Below are 12,967 nucleotides of genomic sequence, written 5' to 3'. Positions count from 1 at the left end.
CCATAGGCCAGGATTTTCTGGCCTTGCCATAGCAGGACCCACCGCGAGGGATGCAGCAGGCCAGAAAAAAGTCCATTGACTTTTGGCGGGACCGGAAGATCCCAGCAGCGGGTAGGGCCAGAAAATTCCAGCCATGATTTAGTACTGCTGTCATTACAAAACATCGTTCAATTTACTGGGTACAATGCCACAGGAAATCTACTAATATATTTTAAAATAAATTTCTCCCTTTGTATCAACCTTTGTTCACAAAGCACAAACTGAGTCCCCTTTAAACCTGTTTTATGCTTGCTTGGTAAAAGAAAATTACAGACCTCAACCATTTAAAGATTTGCATCAGCATTCCTCTGTTCCTCAAAATAATAAATCATTGGACTACGGAGGGAATTATAAAAAGTTCTGTGATCTTCAACTTTTTTGACTTTGAAGTATCAACACTGGAGAGGTAGATAAACTATTTATTCTGACGTTACATAATAAAGGAAGTGTGGGTTTTAACATCTAAATCGAAAAGGTTTAAATAATATCCATTTAGGTAGTGTGTAAATTCTCAAGTATGTCAACAAACTAAATGTAACAAAAGACTTATTATTTCCATTACTGGAATCCAGATAAGCAGAGAGGAAGTGCATGTGCAGTTTGTCTCTGTCAAATCCAAGGGCTGTGTAATAACTGCAAGAATTTCTAGCATGCGTGTGCTTGAAATTCTCAAGTCAGAATAATACCTCCCCACTTGTTAACCAGATACCTTTCAGAATAGTTGCTGGCTGCCTAGGGCAGACCGAAATGGCAGCGGGGGCCTCAAATAGGCATTAGGCTCCTGATTTGCATATGTAAAAGCCCGAATGTCAGTTTCAGGTATATGTGCTGCACAGTATTTACTTTTGCTTTCCCGAATGTGGTGGACGCTGCATGTCTCACCAGAAATATGTGTATTCTTCCTGCATTCCATATTAGGAGCTTAGAAGGATGGTTAGCACCTGTAAAATAGGCACCGTGTGACCAAATTAATTGGCATTTGTCTTCTGATTTTTAACAAGAACTGTAAATCCTTCACTTCATACCTAGAAAATGTATTTGGATATCCTCGATAGAAGAGAACTGGAAACCATACTGTTGCAAACTAGTGAACATTTATTGACCATTTGCACTATATACAGAGACAGACTTTAGTAGGACTCCATTCGAACCTTCTTCCCTCAGTTCCAGTTACATATGATCTGACAACATCTGATGGTGCACTCTAGCTATTAGTATAATAGCTATTAATCCTTTATACTACACCTCTCCCAAGTCTTTCATTCTACAGATAAACTATTTATATTTTTATCCTACTCCTACTTACCACACCACCACCCCCCACCACATCCCCCCCAATCACCACCAAAGTCACTGTCAGGCCCTCCAAGTCATTAGCAAAGATACTATGGTGTCTTAACTAATCTACCTGACTGCATCCTTGTTTCTTTTGGGGGAGGGGAGCAACACAGGCACCCTGCGGAGAAAGATGTGAACAGTCCACTGAGTTGGTCGGAGCATCTTCCCTTTCATCTGGGCAGTCAATCCAGGCCTGCAAAGGTCACTTGCTGGTAGGCGCCATCACCAACCTGTTGCATCTGAGGATGCCATGGCCAGTGTTGACTAAGTAAGAATGAGAGTAAACTAAGAAACTCAAACTTGGCCAGGCCGGTTCTGGCCCTGCGTGCGGACAGACTCCCCAGCACAGATTGCTCCTGAACCTTATAGCAATGGCCGAAGGTGACAGCCCGGTTTGCACGATAGTGATCCTCCATCTGCTGGATTCTATCCAAGTCAGTCTCTGTGATATCTAGTCAAAGAGTATGCGGGAGACTCAGGAGTGGAGTATATAATCTCCTACCCATAAGGAGCTCCAAAGGAGTCAGACCATTGTGTAAAGATGTGGACTGGTAACTAAGCAAGGCCAGGTTGATGTTGTCATTTTCCTTTAACAGAGCTTTGACCATATCAGCCTCACTATTGGTCTGTGGGTATCTAGATAAGCTGGTGGCACATATGAAACTGTATGATTCATTGAAGCATTTGAAGTAGTCATTAGCAGGCTGCAGTCCATTATTCAAAATGACCACATCCAGAATGCTTTGTATGGCAAAAATCTCTAAGTATACTGACAATCGCTGTCAATCTGGGGCTGTGTAGTCACTTGACTCAATCCATTGGGTATAGTAGTCAATGACAATGGAAATGGCTTTACCCTTTAAGATGAACAGGTCCTTCCAAAGGTGCTCCCATGGGCGAGGTGGGAAAGATAGCGCCATCAAGAGTCCCTTGCGAATTTGCCTATGGCTAGCACACTTTGGACAATTAGAGGCCATATCTTCGATAGCCTTTGCCATACCAGGTCACCAGGTGGAGTGGCAGACTTGTGCCCAGCACTTGGCAATGCCTAGGTGTCCCTGGTGTGAGTATTGGAGAATATCCAGTCTGAGAACCCTGGGAATAACAATGCAGTCATTATAGACTAGCAGATCATCCATAAGACTAAGGTGACAGCATTGTTTGAAATATTGCTTTAAAACACAATTAGTGGGAACGTATGCAGGCTAGCTAATAATGCAATATGCCCAAATTTAAGCACAATCAGAGTGGACTTTTCCTGTTGGCATCGGGTGTCTTGGCAGACGTGAGCGGACAATATGGTGGGAAGGGCAAAAATTGGTTTCATGCCATTGTGAAACCAATTTGCAATTGTCCACTCCATCCATCAATGGCAGACCACATTTCCCACTGCTGCACGTTGGGAAATTCATTTTAAAACATCTGCATATCATTATAAGACGACCTCGCCAGGATCATCCCCCCACGTCAAATTTACCAGCCACATCGTCAGGAAAACACGGCGGTGCAGAACACGTCTTCACAAGTGATGTGCAGAAGTCAGGACTTACTGTCAGGGCCTTGTTCGCATCGCAGACATCCGAGGAGCAGAAGATGCTGGAGCCCAACAGCAACCGGACCCTGGAGGAATGAGCATCACATGTTGGGTGGATTCTCATGGACATGGCACTGCCGCGAAGCAGCTCATAGGAGGTGGGAGGTCATCATTGAGGATCTGCTTCAGGACATCAGTTTCTTAATCATGGTCTGCTACAGATGATCGTCGAGGAGGTGGAGAGAAAGGTATAGGAGTGACTAAGAGAGAAAGGTGTACCAAAGGGTGTGGTGAGGTTGGCGGGAGGTGGGGGGTGATGATGGTGTCGGGGGTGGGGGGGTCATTGAGGTACCAGGGAGGAGGGTGTAACAGGGGAGAATACGGCAACCGAGGAGGTAGGTGTAAAGGGGGATGAAGATTTCAGGGAAGGAGTTCGGAGGAGGGAAGGAGTCCAGGGGGAGGAAGGAGCCCAGAGGGCGGAAGGAGCCTGGGTGGAGGAAGGAGTTTGCAGGGGATAAAGAGTCTGGGGGGATGGAGGAAGGATTTCGCAGTTGGGGGAAGGAGCCCAGAGTGAGGAAGGAGTAAGGGTGGAGGAAGGAGTTAGGGGGAAAGAAGAAGTCAGAGTAGAGAAAGGATAAAGGATAGGGTGGGCATGGTAGGAAGGAATGGTGAGAATGAGAGGGCAGAGTGAGCCGGTGAGGGTGCAACCATAGTGGTAGAAGGGTCAGTGAGGGTGGTTGGTGGGGAATCGGAAGCAGACACGGACCTTGGGGATGGGAAAGAGGAGGTTGGGGCTGTCAATGTGGATGGGGGTGGAATTCTCAGGAAGGCAGGGAACGTGCAGGTTCACCTGGAAATCCCGGAAAGAAAAGGTCTCTGGCTGGTAGATGATGGTGGGGAGGTGGAAGGTAATGCCAGGGGGGTCACCAGTGATGGGGGCTGGGGAAGGGAAAGGATGGGGAAGCTGAAGACAAACTTTACCAGTGCCATGCTTCTGAAATAGAAAGTGAACGGATCCTCATGTTGGATGGGCCCAGGTGCTGCATGGAAGTGTGATCAGTGGGCGGAGATGCAGGTCAGCTCAGATGGACAACTGAAAGTGAACCCCAGCAGGCAGCATTGAAAATGATCAGGACATTGAGATGAGTGTGAAAGAGGAATAATCTGCGTGCGTGGGAGAATGCTTACACGAGGGTCCGAAAGGCCCTGCCACACACACACACACTTCTCCCTCCAAAATCACTTGTGGACCGGCTGCGTACAGTTGAACTGCTAATGTTTGGGGGGGGGGTGCAGAGGGAGGACTTGCAAAGCCTGTGATTGAAGCTGAAAAACACCATTATACATTATTTAGTGAAAGTGAATATATTTTCAGATTATAAAGTGACAAAATGTGCTCACCTGTGCAACCAATTGTGATCAGAATTTCTCAACTTTTCTAGTCTTAACACTTCTAGGTGCTACCCTTACATCTGCAGCAGAGCTGGAGACAGACTGTGCCCTGGCCCTGTTGCCTCTGATGACTTTGGTGCGGGTCCTTTGGAGAGCCGAGGGCTTGGGGGCTCCAACTTGCTTTGGCTGTCCTCCTATGGGCTGGCTGCACCCTCTGCAGTGACAGAGGATGAGGTTGAGGCGGTCACAGGAGAAAGGGACTCAGAGGGAATGAGAGTCTTTAAGATTCCTGAATTGATGACCCAGGGGAGTCCAGCTGGCGCTCCTCCTCCCTTCGGGTGCCCGAGGGCCCCGGCCTGACTCCTTGAAGAGAAGGAACACCTGGTGGGACGTCACAGTGCCCTGTTTCCCCATTCGTGTTGCCACTGCAGGAACTCACCCATGGCTACCATAATGGAGTGCAGATCTGTGCACATCTCCCTGTTCTGCTGGTCCAGGGTCTCCATGGCGTCCGCCATCCTTCTCATGGAAACCTCCATACACGCAAATGTGGACACCAATTCATCAGAGAGCAGGCGGATGCACTCTTTGGACTCACGTGCCACTCTGTTGAGGGCTTCCAACAGCTCTACGTGATTTTTTCCACCTTCTGCTGACTTTCCTGGATGAGTTGGAAAGCCGAATTCAGAGGCTCATCATTTGACTTGGACCTCACAGATTCCTCTTGCCCATCAGTCCTCCAGGCAACTTGGCTGAAAATGCATCCTGTTGCGGACATGTGTCCATGCGGTGACCACCAGATTGTGAACCCGAGCATGGTCTAGATCTAGTTCCCACCGAGTGCATATCCCTGCGCTGGGGGAGGGTGTGGGTAAGCGCTGTGACGGGTCTTCCAGGCTGCCTATTTCCAGCTCTTCAATGGAGGAAGAGTCACCTTGCTGAAGACGAGGACTGGATGGAGCTGAGCGACAGGCTTACTGAGGGCATCGGTCGCATGGCAGAACTCCATGTTAACCAAGGTAACGATAATTAGTGCATGGCAGCAGAGTCAAAAGCAGGAGAGAGAGCACTCACATTGGCATCGAAAGAGGGATGATGTGGTGCAGGATCCTCACAAGGATGTTCGCCACCAACCTCACCATCGCTGCAGGCATGGTCCACGTCCTCACCAGTCAGCGCAATAGCACGCTCCTCAAAGTGAGTGAGGGGCCTAATGTGGGCCTCTCCACCCCGGTCTGGGACCTCTCCCTGCTGCTGTGAGCCAGCTTCTCTTGCATGGAAAAAGATGGGGAGAATGTGAGCAGGACACAAGCATGGAATGTTTGTGCGGTGAGCAGAACCATGGACGGGATGAGGACACAAGCTCCAGAGGATATGAGCCCGATGGAGATGTGAGGGTGTGTGAGAGTTAGTGGTGTTGTCCCTTGAAGTGTAAGATCCCTGTGGATGTGTGATGGGTTTGTGAGTGTGCAAGCTGAGAGTGATGAGAAGGGTGATTGCCCTGGCGGAATAGAGGAGAGACCATTCATCCTGTAGTGGCACTGGGTGGCAGTTCTCTTTTGCAGGCCATTGGCGCCGACCACCACTGGCACTGCCTCCCATGCTGGATTGGTGACCTTGCTTGCTGGCCTTCACCCAGAGTAGGGTAGAGGACTTTGCTTGCGGTGCGTCTCCACTATGTCCACTAGGCACTCAAGGGAGGCATTGCTAAATCTGGGGGCAGCACATTTCCTCCCCCTGGCAACCCTCAATTCACAGCAGCTTCCTATCTCTTGAAGAGTGCTAGCTCTTTGCAGGGATGGCCTTTAAATATAGCGCCCGGTTTAATGAAGGTCTGATGTGATGGCAGCGCAGGCAAATGAGAGGACACCCTGCCAGTGACCGGGTGTCTTTCCCGGGAATGGATGATTAATGAAGCGGTGTACGGATGATATGGCTTGAAAACCTGCCATTGCAGCCAGCAGGTAAAATGTCCTTTTATCGCCCGCTACCGCACTTAGTGCAAATCTGGGATGATTCAACCCTCAGTGTTGGCTTTCTGAACTGATCGAATTTCTTCCAATTTCTGAGCCGTTGCTGGGAGAAACTTGGCCAACAAAGAGACGTAGGACTCTATGTCAGCGACAAAGGAGACATCATTCCTGGCTTCACCGCAGGGGTGTAGGATAAAGCATCAACCCTAGTCCGGGTCTTGCCCTGAATGTATTTTGTGATAGTGTCAAAGCACATCAGGTGTAATCGGAACCCCTGGATTCAGAGTGGCATCTTTGCCAGCTCCTTTAATTGAGAAGAGTTACTCATGGCTTATGATCTGTGTTTATGGTGAATTTGAGTCCAAGGACATAATCAGAGAACTTCACACAGGTCCATGTGACTGCCAGGGCCTCTTTCCCGATGACATTGTACTCCTGTTCAGCATCCTTTAGTGCCCTGGAGGCCACCTCCCAACTGGTCATTGGGAACAATTGTGCTGGTTTTGAAATAAAACCACTCCTAAGCCAATGGAGGAGGTGTTGACTGCAACAATAGTGTGCAGTTCTGGACCATAGTGGGCTAGGGCTTGGGTAGATGTGAGCATGTGCTTGATTGTATCAAAGGCCTGTTGTTGGTGTGTGTCCCAATACCAAGCCTGGTCCTGTTTTAAAAGTTGTCTCAGGAGTTCAGTGATGTGCGCCAGGTCGGGCAGAAACTCGCTCAACTGATAAGCCATTCCCATAAAGCATTTGAATTCGGTCACATTAAGAGCGGCGGAAAATTTTTCATGGTTGCTGTCTTTTGGGGATATACCTTGACTGCTGAGGTATTGACAATGTGGCCCAGGAAATTGACGGTGGGATTAGAAAACTCACACTTGTGCTTTTGTCACGACTCAATATCAAGCTGTAATATCAAGCTCCACTCTTTCCCGAGCCACGACAAATGTGAAAAGTTTGACCAAACCACCAGATTGCCCCAATTCTACGAGCACCAGGTTTGTAAACTTAATAAATAAATAAATAATTGTTTATTGAACAAGTTGTCTTTAACTGGTGGCAAAAGAAAGAAATATGAACTGCTAACTTCTAACACTATAACTTAAACTCTACCCCCTTCTTAGGTCCCTATATGTACACACACACACACATAAGACACACAAAACATGGATTTTAGGATGAAGTAAAACAGTTCAATAGCATCAATCTGGAGTACAGGATTTGATGGGTTGATTTTGATTGATGTCTTCCAAATTCCATTCAGTTCCTTTTTGATGACACAAGGTGATCTTCCAAATTCCTTTCAGTCTTTAGTTCACTGGTTGAGAACTTACTTTTCAATGTCTATAACAGTGGTTTTCCCCTTTTCCCTTTTACAGGGGCTTCCTCAGAGAGATAGCAGGTTATGGAGATATAAGGAAAATAGACTTGTAGATGTTTTCTCTTTGCAGGCTTGAAGCTATTCTGCTGCACTGCTCTCACACAAACCTTGGTCACCTGGTCAGGAGTCAATTAAAATGCTGTTATCAGACAGCTCCATTGGTCCAGGACCCCTTTCCTGCACCATCCTGTCTTTCATGGTACTCTGTTCCAGGGTTACAACATTGTATATATCTCTCATCCTGTTCCAGTAGACATGCCTTTCAAACTGCAGTCATTCTGGTTTTAAATCCACAGTCCAACAGAAATAGAGAAAAATGCAAAGGATATGTTCTTTACACTTTAGTGTGAGACCCACAGCCTGCTGGTGTCACAGTACTGCCCGTGCTCTGGCATTGTGTTCCATCATGGTAGAGTCATGAATGGAAATGTCATCCATATGACAGGTGACACCTTCAAGGCCCTCTAAGATGTCTGCCAGAGTGCATAGGAAGATTCCGGACACAGAGGTGATTCCAAACGAAAGGCAATTAAAACAGTATCTTCCAAAGGGAGTGATAATCATAGTTAAGAGCTTGGATTTTTCATCCAGTGGAAGCTGTCAAAAGCCACTGGTGACATCTAAATTTGTGCAGTCTGAGCTCCCCACGAGCTTCGCCAAACTCTCGTTAACAGATGCCATTAGGTGAATTCCTCTTTCTACCGCCTTATTCGATTGCATAAGGTCGACACAAATACTCAAAGAACCATTAGGTTTAGGTACGGGCACCATACTAAGCACCATGAAATGGGCTGGGTGACAGCTGATATCACCCCCTGGTGATATCAGCTGCCTCTGCTTCACTTCTTGACTTTGCCTTGTGCTGCTACAGCCTCCATGGCTGCCTTTACAGTCGTCTCATCTCCCAGGAACCTCATGGGGCCAGTGGGCTTCAGGGTGGCATCCAACTCGTAAACGATCGGAATACCAGTTGGTATGACATCTATCTCCTTCCTGACCTTTTGTGAGAGAGGGTGTGAAACTTTCATGGGATAAATAAGCACACTGGTTTAGCAGTTGGTTTCAAGGTGATGTGGTATGTTATTTGTAGCTTTCTCAGTCCAGAGAACAATTTAGGGAATTAGTCTTGAACTTGTCATGTCTATCTTGATTGACCAGCTCATCTACCTTGCAAATAAGGCGCAATCAGTGCAAGCCCTGCGGCTCAGTAGGGAGGATTCCTGGTTGTGGATGACATAAAGGATTTCAGTAATTTCTCCCCTTATAATGAAGAGTGGCAGCCATCTGACCTTGTTCCTTCAGTAGAGTGCCCCCTGGGACATGGACTCAAATGGTGGACAGCTGAAGAAACTCAGGTTTCAGTTAGGGTGTGTTATCAGGGAGATAGGGCAGCCCTGCTCCTGTATCCAATTTAAAAGTCATCTTGTGGCCATTAACCATTATTTTGATGGTTCATAAATGCCCTTTGGATTCTGTAACGTAAGCTAAAAAAAAAGTGTTTGATACTGACAAAGGTTTTCTGGTGCTTTAGATGCTGTTGTTGGGAGTAGTGTGCCTTTAAATTTTTGACCTGAAGCTGGAAGCTTTCTGCCATGGCAGACTGTTAAAAAATGCCCCCTCCTATGGTAGGAGTGACACTCTGTGTTAATGGCTGGATGGCAGTGGTTTCATCCTTTCCCACCACAATGGAAACATCTAACGATGGCCGTGACAGTGCACTGCCTCATCCCACTGTGCTCATTGGCAGGCGTTCTGGGTGTCCTGTCATATCCACTGTGATATGGCACCACTAACAATCATTTTGAAAAGAATCAATACTTGCTGCAGACTTTTGGGTGGCTCTGTCAAACTTTCCCTGGTCTGTATCAGTGTCATGTTTCAAACTAAAATAGGAGTCAAAGGTACTAAGCTCTTTTACATATCTAGTGGTTTTCTCATTGACCTGCTGTGTATTAAAACGTCTTCGGCTCTGCTGCCGATTGCGTATAATAGCACACTGACCTGATCCTTATCTGGTTTCTCCATGAGTCTGAAGGCAGTGCAACAGTGGTGGAAGCAACTATGCCAGTTCACCCAGTGTGCGGCCTGGCCGAGGCCCTCCACATGGTCCAGGGACTCGGGAAGGGGTGAGGCTTTCTCCATATCTTTGCACACTTAGGTTTGACTGCCGCGGGACTTCAGTAACAATTCATCACTCTATTTGCTGCTCCGGGCATTTCTCAAGTGTGCTCTGCTGAGCTGTCTGCTTTCTCGCCTTTCTCGGAGTCCATGGGGATCCTTAAAAGATGGTTTGCAGACCATTGCCACCATGTATTAATATCACAACCAGGCTCTGGGTGTCTTTGATAGAAGAGAGCTGAAAACCATGCTGTTGTAAACAAGTGAACATTTATTAACTATATGCACTATTTACAGAGACAGATTTTAGCAAGACTCCAGTAGAACCTTCTTCCCTCAGCTTCCAGTTACATGTGATCTGACAGCATCTGACATCACTGATGGTGTGCTCTAGCTATTAGCATAATAGCTATTAACCCCTTATACTACAGAAAACACCAATCCACATTATGCTGTACAGTTACAGATCAAAGAATCCAATACATTTGTTTGGCACAACCTGTCTTTCAAAAATCCTTATTGGGTTGGGACAAATCTCTTGTACTTATGTTAAATGACTTTCTTCCTTTAAAACAAATTGCAAAATTTCCCTTGATTGGTAGCATGCTAACAGGCATATCATATTCAGGACCACATTTCTAAATTTTAATAAAATTGGAACAACATTATGACATTTTCAATATTCTGCCACTGGCCCTGCATTTATTGAGGTATGGTGAATATTTCTATATTGGATGTTTTTATGTCTCGAATCTATGAGTTCATTAGTCGAGTCAACTCGAATTGCACACCTTCATATACACCTGTTAGCTGATGCTCGCTATCAATTACGGAGAGAGACCGACAAAAGAACAAATTGTGATTGTTTATTGCAACAGAAGGCAGAGCACTAAATCCTTGTGTGCTTCCACAAACCACCTCCAGCTCTAGACTTACAGTTAACTATTAGCCCATGCTGTACATTGATTGGTCAGTACTGTCACATGGTTAGACCACTTGCATTCTCTTAAAGGTACATGGTACCCCACTTTACCACATCCCTCCCTTTTTACTTAAAAAATGCAGTTGACAAACTTAATAACGTGAATATTTACACTAATAACTATTTACAAATCAAGTCTCACAGGAGGCTTTCTCGGGCGTGTTGAGCGTTGCAGTTCAACAACCATGGCTGGTTTTCCCAAGACCTCCTTTTCAGGGGCAGGTGTCCACTAGGTTCCTCAGTAGATGATTTCACCAACTTCTGGGTGGGGTCATGTTCACTCCTGCTGCCCCTCCCCTCCAAGCTGAAACAGATAAAGGGCAGCAAGCACAAAGCAACACAGAGAGAAAAAAAGTTTGTTTTTCTTCTTGAGGGTTGTCAATAATTCCTCTTTTCTTCCTGCATGTCCTTTCCTTGGTAGCACTGATCTGTAGCTCAGTCTTCTCTTTAATTTCGCAATTGGCTGGACTAGACTCAGGTGTGAGCTTAACGTGAGTAAGCTCAATAGTTGGATTTTCCAACAACTCTTCTGAGAACTAGTTTTAAAACTTCAGGGCGTTTACACAGCTGCTACTGCAGCTTTTTCAATTCTTTCCTATTGTCATTGATAGTTTCCTGGCGAATTTCATATCATTGTCCCTTCTCAGCTAATTTGTTCCTTAATTCAGCCAGAGACAGGCCTAACTTTTCCTTTTCTTCTTCATATCTTTTCAGTGGCACAAATTGGGAACTGATTGAATTTTGTAGTGCACAAAAGTTCTTTAATATGTTTTCCTTTTCTTTTTGAAGGATGCTGACTTTAGCTTGAACTCTACCCCAGTGTAACACTGATACGGGCTTCTCCTGTTGGGTCTTCTTGAGCTCATTTTTCCTGCAGTAATGCTTCTGGGTTTCGAATGGGGAACTTAGCCTCAAGGTTTATCTCTCCCAGCCTGTTCCTTCCGAGGAGATTCGGTCCCCTGTCTGACATTACAGATAGTGTTAACTTTGCAGACTGTTCCTCATACTGCACCTTGACTTGAAATATCCCTTTCAGTCTTATTTCTTCAGCCATTTATGTTTTCAGTTTAGTGTCCAAAACTTCCAATCTTAAAAGATGAGTTCTTTTATTCAAGTATCTGAATGTATGTTCTCCAATGACGGACATCGACGGTCCAGTATCAACTCCCACCTTAACGGGTTGTCCATTGACTATAATGACTACTTGGATTGACTCGGTTCTATCCACTTTCAGGTTATATAATGAATGGATGTCTGATTCTATTTCTCCTGGTTCTTCCATATATTTAAAATGCTGTCTCAGCCTATCTCTGTCATGTTGCATTATGTGACCATAACGATGGCAGAAAAAGCATTTGACTTATTTGAATTGTCAATTTCCCACTGGATGCCTGGATGCATTCCTCTCATTCATTTTGGGGGTCTTCACTGTAGTACTGCTGTTTTTTAATGATCTGTACATAGGGGATGTTTCCTGCCTTTCTGTGGGGTCTGATGTTTTCACACCTCTTGTTGCTGGGTCTGATCTGCCCTACCAGATGGTCGGCGCCATTTTGTGTATCCCTTGTAGCTTCTGAATTTCTAACAGCATTCTCCATGGCTGTGGCTAATTCTAATGCCTTACTGAAGTCTAGATTAGTTTTGGCTAGCGAACGCCTTTGGATAGTATCATTTCCAATCCCACACATCAGTCGGTCTCAACATATCGCTAATGAATTTGCAATGTTCAGTTAATGCCTTTAAAATGGTGACATAGTCAGCTATTATCTCCCCTGGAAGCCTGTTCCTTGAATTGAACTTGAAGTGCTGCATGGTAACTGAGGGCTTTGGTCTCAGGTGGTTTTTTACAATTTTTTTTCGCTCATTGAAAGCCTTCGAGTCGGGGGTATTAGGTGACGTGAGGCTGCGGATCAGCCCATATGTTTTCCTCCTGCATGTGGCCAAAAGAATCGCCCTCTTCTTTCCCTCACTCACGATGTCATCAGTAGCAAAAATGAACGCTAGACATTCGATATACTGAGACCAGTCATCTGAAATGGGGTCGAATGGATCAGTACGACCAAACTGCGGCATCGAGAATGACTGCAAGGGGACTGCACTTCCGATGGCTTCCCAGTTAATGACAAAATCAGGTGTTTGGCATCCCACGGCTTCCCTGACTGCCGTCAATCGATTCATGTTTTGCATTCCGCAGAGTTGCGGAAGAGTTG

This window comes from Cetorhinus maximus, chromosome 9, assembly GCF_964194155.1.
Source record: "Cetorhinus maximus chromosome 9, sCetMax3.hap1.1, whole genome shotgun sequence".
Lineage (NCBI taxonomy): Eukaryota > Metazoa > Chordata > Chondrichthyes > Lamniformes > Cetorhinidae > Cetorhinus > Cetorhinus maximus.
This window is presented reverse-complemented; position numbering follows the sequence as displayed.